The sequence below is a fragment of the Myxine glutinosa genome, chromosome 1 (genome assembly GCF_964187855.1).
Source record: "Myxine glutinosa chromosome 1, kmMyxGlut1.1, whole genome shotgun sequence".
Classification (NCBI taxonomy): Eukaryota; Metazoa; Chordata; class Myxini; order Myxiniformes; family Myxinidae; genus Myxine; species Myxine glutinosa.
The window spans coordinates 278,100,619-278,107,432 of record NC_136261.1 but is presented as its reverse complement, the minus strand read 5'-3'; positions in this window follow the sequence as shown (position 1 = coordinate 278,107,432).

Here is a 6,814-nt window from a genome sequence, read left to right as displayed (position 1 = left end):
GGACAAGCGTCCCGTGATGATGTTGGCCACATATCGACCTGCCGAATCGGTCGTCTCGTCGACGGACAGCCAGATGGGCTGCTGTCCGAGGTCGGCACGGATCCCCGCCAAGGCCTCGTCGTAGCACTTGTCGAGGTAGTGCTTTCGAATCCAGCTTTCATCGGGGATCTGGAGAGTGATGTGCTTCTCCAGGAACGACCGGAGGGCAGGGTTTTCCAATTTCGACCATGGGATGCCAGCAGCCAGCATGGCCTGGCACAGCTCCTGAGCCACGACGTCGCACTTGTGCCTCTTTCCGCCACCAAAGTCCTCCATGGTGGCTTGCGTGACCGTCCTCTTCTTCTTCAAGGCCAAGTTGCTCTTGTGGCAGTCTCCTCGGACATGTTGGGCCAGCTCAGACTTCTGCTTCGCCCGGAAAGTCTTTTCACAAGCTCGACAGAAAGCCGTGTCACTCGACACGTACTTGAAGGTGGCCCCATCGCCGCCAGCGTTGAATTCCTTCAGCCACTTGTCACGAAGAGCAGCACTCATCTTGATAGGAGACTTGCTCACACTTTGTGTACACTCTCTCACTGTAGTACACCGCCTCACTGCTGTACACGCTGGAGACGCAACGCACGCAAGTGGACGCAACGTTTTGTTTTTGAGATCGATCGCAGTTAAAAATTTCGATCACAGTTTAAAATTTCGATCGCAGTTAATAAGTGAGATTCCAGCAAAATGTGACTTGTCCGATTAAATAAGTGAGATTTCAGCACAATGTGACTTGTCCCTTTAAATAAGTGAGATTCCAGCACAATGTGACTTGTCCCTTTAAATAAGTAAGATTCCAGCAAAATGTGAGTTGTCCTTTTAAATAAGTGAGATTCCAGCAAAATGTGACTTGTCCGATTTAGAAAAATTTCGAAAAATTCCCTAATTTTTTTTAGCGTTGTCAGACATTTTCGACCAAAAAGGGCATTTTATTTTATTTTTCCCGAAAAAGGGCGAATTTTTTTTTTTCTCAGAAAATAGCAAAATAATTTTTTTGCGCGCAAAAAAGCTGTTTTATGTGAAAAAATATTTTTTATTTTTTCACATAAAAATCCGATGTGCAGTGATGACTGTGCACCGATTGGTGCTTGAGGGTGTGTTGGTGCGTTTTGGGTGCTTTCAGGGTGCGTCGATGCAGAGCAGACTGTCTCCCCCCCAGAAAGAACAATCACAGGTCCTGGGTTAGTTTTGTAAATAAAGTAACGTCATTGTAAATAATGCTCCCCACCGTCAGTGTATAGTTTGAAGACCATTCCGCAATTCGGTTAGCTGTGGGCGTGAGTCTGTTAGGTAGGGTGCAATGGAGCAGCGGGACATATTTATTTATGTTTTAAAACTGTCGCACTCAGGGTCAGGTTAAAAGTAGAGCGAACTACACCTACGTGTCACACTAAGTTAAAGTTATAGGCCCGGGACGTGCCTAAGAGGAGGAGGATGCAGTGTTATGGATATGAGAATTGTGTTTTTTTATTGTGTTGTATTGTATAGTAAATTGTTGTAAATATCACCCTCTGTAAAATGTAATGATTCCTTGTAAATACCTCCGTAGTGTAAAGGTCAAAGGGCGTCCCATAATTAGTCCATAAAGCATACACGTCAGCCAATCATAGAATACCCCTGTTCGATAGTTATATCTTTATTATGTGTATTAGGGTAAGGCCTTGTCTCCCATTAAGATGACACTCCATTGCACCAAGTGAAATAGATAGATTCCCTTCATTCCCCATTCCCATTCCCAAAACCTCCATTTCCCATTTCATCATTGCCAAGCCTCGATTGCCAATTACATCCCCTCCAAAACCACCATTGAACATGTGCTCGGGTCGGGGAAGACGGGCGTGCCCGCCCGTCGTCATCAAGGGCGGAGCCAGAGGGTCGCGCGACCAACCAGGGCCGAGGTGAGCACACCGATGGGCGTGTCCTGAAGGCCGGCGGCTTGATCGCCGGAGGCGTTATAAAGGCGCGCGCAAGAAGCAAAGTTGGTTGCATTGAGTGGTTGGTGGTAAAGAGTGGTTGGACCAAGAAAGAGAACATAGAGAACATCCAAGGAGAGGACATCCCGGAAAGCACAAAGCCTGCTATTCGTCGCTTTTTTTTTTTTTTTTTTTTTTTTTTTGTATACAAGATCGAGGCTCGTGAAAGAGCGAACATTAATCACACAGAAAGACAAACAGACACATAAAACAAATAACATCGGGAGCGGTAGACAAGATGGGGAGAGAGGGGGAAGGACACAAACACAACATTTGAGAGCAGGGACCGAGAGACATGGAGACATCGAGAGATCTGTGGGAGGGAGAGGGCTTTGGGGGGGAGGCATGTGAAGGGGGGGAGGCATGTGAAGGGGGGGAGGCATGTGAAGGGGGGGGGGGGGGTGGGAGAGGTATAAACATATGGACACTGCCAGGATTTCCAGGAAATAAGTTGGAATTTCAAACAAGGTGGATCTGGGGTGAATTAGTGGGGGTAGAAAAGATCAAGGTTATGGATGGGGGAAGATAAGAGATGGTGGTGAACAGCTGTTTTAAAGACCTGGAGGGAGGAGAGGGATTGAAGGGAGTGTGGGAGTTTGTTCCACAGGCGGGAGAAAAGAGGAATGAAAGAGTGAAGGTGAGCAGAGAGCCGAGATTTCGGCAGTTTAACCATCAGAGGGTTGCTGGCAGATCTTGTGCGACCTGTAGGAATATTTGGGGGACAGAGCACAGAGAGAGCTGGGGGAGCAAGGCCGGAGAGGAGTCGGTAGAAGACAGAAAGACCACCTACCTGCCTGCGGTGAGTGAGTGAAAGGCCCTCAGAGATAGCTTCATCGCGGGAGATTCCAATGATTTTGAAAGCTTTGGATTCAACAGCGTGAAGCCGAGCCAGGTGTGAGGCAGGAGCACCAGCCCATAGGGGAGAACAGTATTCCATTGAGCTGCGGATGAAAGCCTTGTAAGTGGTGAGGAGCTCAGGTGTGCCGAGGAAGGACTTCGCACGACGGAGGATGCCCAGTCGGCGACTGGCTTTGGAGGCCAGCTTGGAAATGTGGTTTTCCCAAGAAAGATCATGGCAGATAGTGAGACCCAAAAGCTTGAGTGACAGAACTTCTTGGAGAGGATTGTTGAGAAAGTAGATGGGAGGGTTGTCCAGTCGATCTTTTCGGAGAGACATAGTAAGAGAGTGAGATTTGGCAGGATTGAAAGACATGTTCCACTTGTTTGACCAGTCTGTGATTTTGTCCAGGTCTTCAGAGAGTGAGGAGGCTGCAGACTGCCGATCTGAGGGAAGAGGAATGGAGCGGCAGAGAGTGGAGTCATCAGCAAAGAGATAGAGAGGATTTTCCAGAGAGTCAGAGAGATCATTGATAAAGACCAGAAAAAGCACAGGGCCCAGCACACTTCCTTGGGGAACTCCAGCCTGAACAGGAAGGGGAGATGAGAGAAATCCATTCAGGGCCACACGTTGACTACGACCAGAGAGGAAGTCCGCAAGCCATGCATGGAGATTTCCATGGATACCATAGGAGGAGAGTTTGGTGAGCAGAGCTGGGTGCCAGACCGTATCAAAGGCCCTTGATACGTCAAGGGAGACAGCTCTGATTTCCTGTTTGGCATTGAGGACCTCCATCCATTGTTGAGACAGCAGAAGCAGCATGTCCAGAGTAGAGTGACCTGGTCTGAAACCAAATTGATGATCAGAGATCAAGCCATTGGAGAAGAGGAAAGATTTCATATCCGAAGCAATGATGGATTCCATGACTTTGCTGATAATTGGGAGCAGGCTGATTGGTCTGTAGTTGCAAGGATCTGTTTTTGCACCTTTTTTGTGTAAAGCGGTAATGTTAGCTGATTTCCAGGATGCTGGCAGATGACCTTGAGCAAAAGATAGGGTGAAAAGAACAGAGAGAGGGTGAGATAGAGCGGCAGAGCAGGATTTTAAGACCCGTGGGCTGATGCCGTCTGGTCCAGTTGCAGAATCAGAGTCGAGGTTTGACAAAAACTCCTCCACCTTGTCAGGAGAGAAGGACACAGAGTCCAGGAGCAGCTGGGTTCGACTGGGAAAGGTGGGAACAGAGAGAGATGGGTTTGGGACTAAGGATTTCGAGGCGAACACAGAGTTGAGGCATTCGGCTTTGTCACGTGCGATGTCAACTGTGTGGCCATTTGAGGTAAGGGAGGGGATGGAGGGGGAACAAACACCAGAAACGGATTTGACCAGACGCCACCAGGATTTGGAGGAAGGAGACAGGTTTGAGAGTTCATTCTTGAGTGAGGAGAGATAGTGCTTCCTGGCACTCCTGAGGGTAGACACACACTTGTTCCGAGCTTGGTGGAAGGAACTGAGATTTCCTTCAGTTGGATTAGCCTTCCAAGAGGCAAAGGCAAGTTGCAGTAGTTAACAGCAAGAAGAGTTAACTGAGCAGTAGTTAACAGCAAGAAGCCTGTTGTAGTCCTGGAAAAGCACGCGACGTCCACCGCAGCAGCAGCAGCAGCGGCGGCCACAGCAGCAACAACACTCAACAGCAGCTTGGGGCCTGAACGGCGGTTTTGAGCAGGGCCGCGAAGGAACGGCGGCTGCTAAACGCGCCGATCGGGCTGCAGGACCCCCTTGGACCTTCCTCTCCCTCCAGCCATCCGCCTCCTGCCTTTCCATCCTCTTGTGTACGTGAGTTTGTTTCGTTTGTTCTGTCCTGGGTATTAATTAAGCCTGTTTAGATAAGCTAGCGATTTTCACTGGTGTCTCTAATATCTTCTGTATATTATTTTCTTATCTTTCCTTCTTCCTTGGTTATTTTGAGCCTGTAAATAGCAAATAAATTATATTCGTATTTCCAACCTTTTCACCTTTTTGTCTGCTTCTTCTTCACATCCGTGTCGCCTTAGTCTTTTCCCTATTGAATATCTGTGGCGCGATCCGGCCAACGTTCGGGAATCGGGTTAGTCGGGGTAACTGTTAGGCCGCGGTGCCATCCGCTCGGCAAACCAACATCCTTATCCGCGGGCCGTAACAATATATATATATATATATATATATATATATATATATATATATATATATATATATATATATACATATATATATATATACATATATATATACATATATATATATATACATATATATATATATATACAGTGGAACCTTGACTTACGAGTTTAATTCGTTCTGTGACCGAGCTCGTAACTCAAATTGCTCGTTTCTCAAATCAAATTTCCCCATTAAAATGCATTGAAATGCTATTAATCCGTTCCAGCCCGCCAAAAACCACACCAATTTTTTTTTTAATATACAGTATATATAAAAATATCTCGCGCTTTATATTTCACCTGTATGCAGCATACAAGTTGGCAGGATGGCCTGGACTGGAGGTACGCACACTTGACTCTAAAGTCTAAACTGTCCAGCCTGGGTTTGAATCCCGACCCAGCTATAACCTGTCATGGGTGAATCACAGGCAGGGTGATTCATCAATGTGTGTACCGCTAAACTGGGCGCCCCGTTTGCGTCCCATTAGTTGTTGGATGTTAAGGATCTCACCGTGTTTTCCACAAAGAGAAGGCGAGCTATCGCCGGCACTCTGAACAAGTTGTGGCCTGGCATGCTCTTCTCCTCTGCCGTTATATACGTCCTCCTCGGCATCTTTTTCCAGAAGAGCCCTGTCTCGTCACAGTTGAAGATTTGCTGGGGGATGTATCGTTCGGCTTCTATCAGTTCGGCAAAAGTTATAATAAAATCTTCAGCTGCCTTCACATCCGCCTCACCAAGTCGACAACACGCACACCTCGCTCATGTTTTTCGACGATTGCGTGTTTTATATCCAAGCACATCATCCTCTTCTTCTTCTCAGTTATAATAAAATCTTCAGCTGCCTTCACATCCGCCTCACCAAGTCGACAACACGCACACCTCGCTCATGTTTTTCGACGATTGCGTGTTTTATATCCAAGCACATCACCCTCTTCTTCTTCTCAGTTATAATAAAATCTTCAGCTGCCTTCACATCCACCTCACCAAGTCGACAACACGCACACCTCGCTCATGTTTTTCGACGATTGCGTGTTTTATATCCAAGCACATCATCCTCTTCTTCTTCTCAGTGCCGTGTTTTCCACAAAGAGAAGGCGAGCTATCGCCGGCACTCTGAACAAGTTGTGGCCTGGCATGCTCTTCTCCTCTGCCGTTATATACATCCTCCTCGGCATCTTTTTCCAGAAGAGCCCTGTCTCGTCACAGTTGAAGATTTGCTGGGGGATGTATCGTTCGGCTTCTATCAGTTCGGCAAAAGTTATAATAAAATCTTCAGCTGCCTTCACATCCGCCTCACTAAGTCGACAACACGCACACCTCGCTCATGTTGTTCGACGATTGCGTGTTTTATAGCCAAGCTCATCATCCTCTTCTTCTTCTCAGCACTGCACTTGGCACTCACTTTCTTAGGCCCCATAGTTAAAACTAAGAAATTTTCCAAAATAACCAAAATGCGAAAACAAAAATGCAGCGATATACGGCAGAGATACTGTACTTGCACGGCAAGATAACCACGTGACCGGGTGGCGAAAGCTCGTAACTCAGATCTCGGCTCGCATCTCAAAGCAATAAACCGCCCGAGCGACGGCTCGTATCTCGAAAAACTCGTAAGTTGGGGCACTCGTAAGTCAAGGTTCCACTGTATATATATATATATATATATATATATATATATATACATATATATATATATACATATATATATATATATATACATATATATATACAGTGAAACCTTGACTTACGAGTGCACCAACTTACGAGTTTTCCGAGA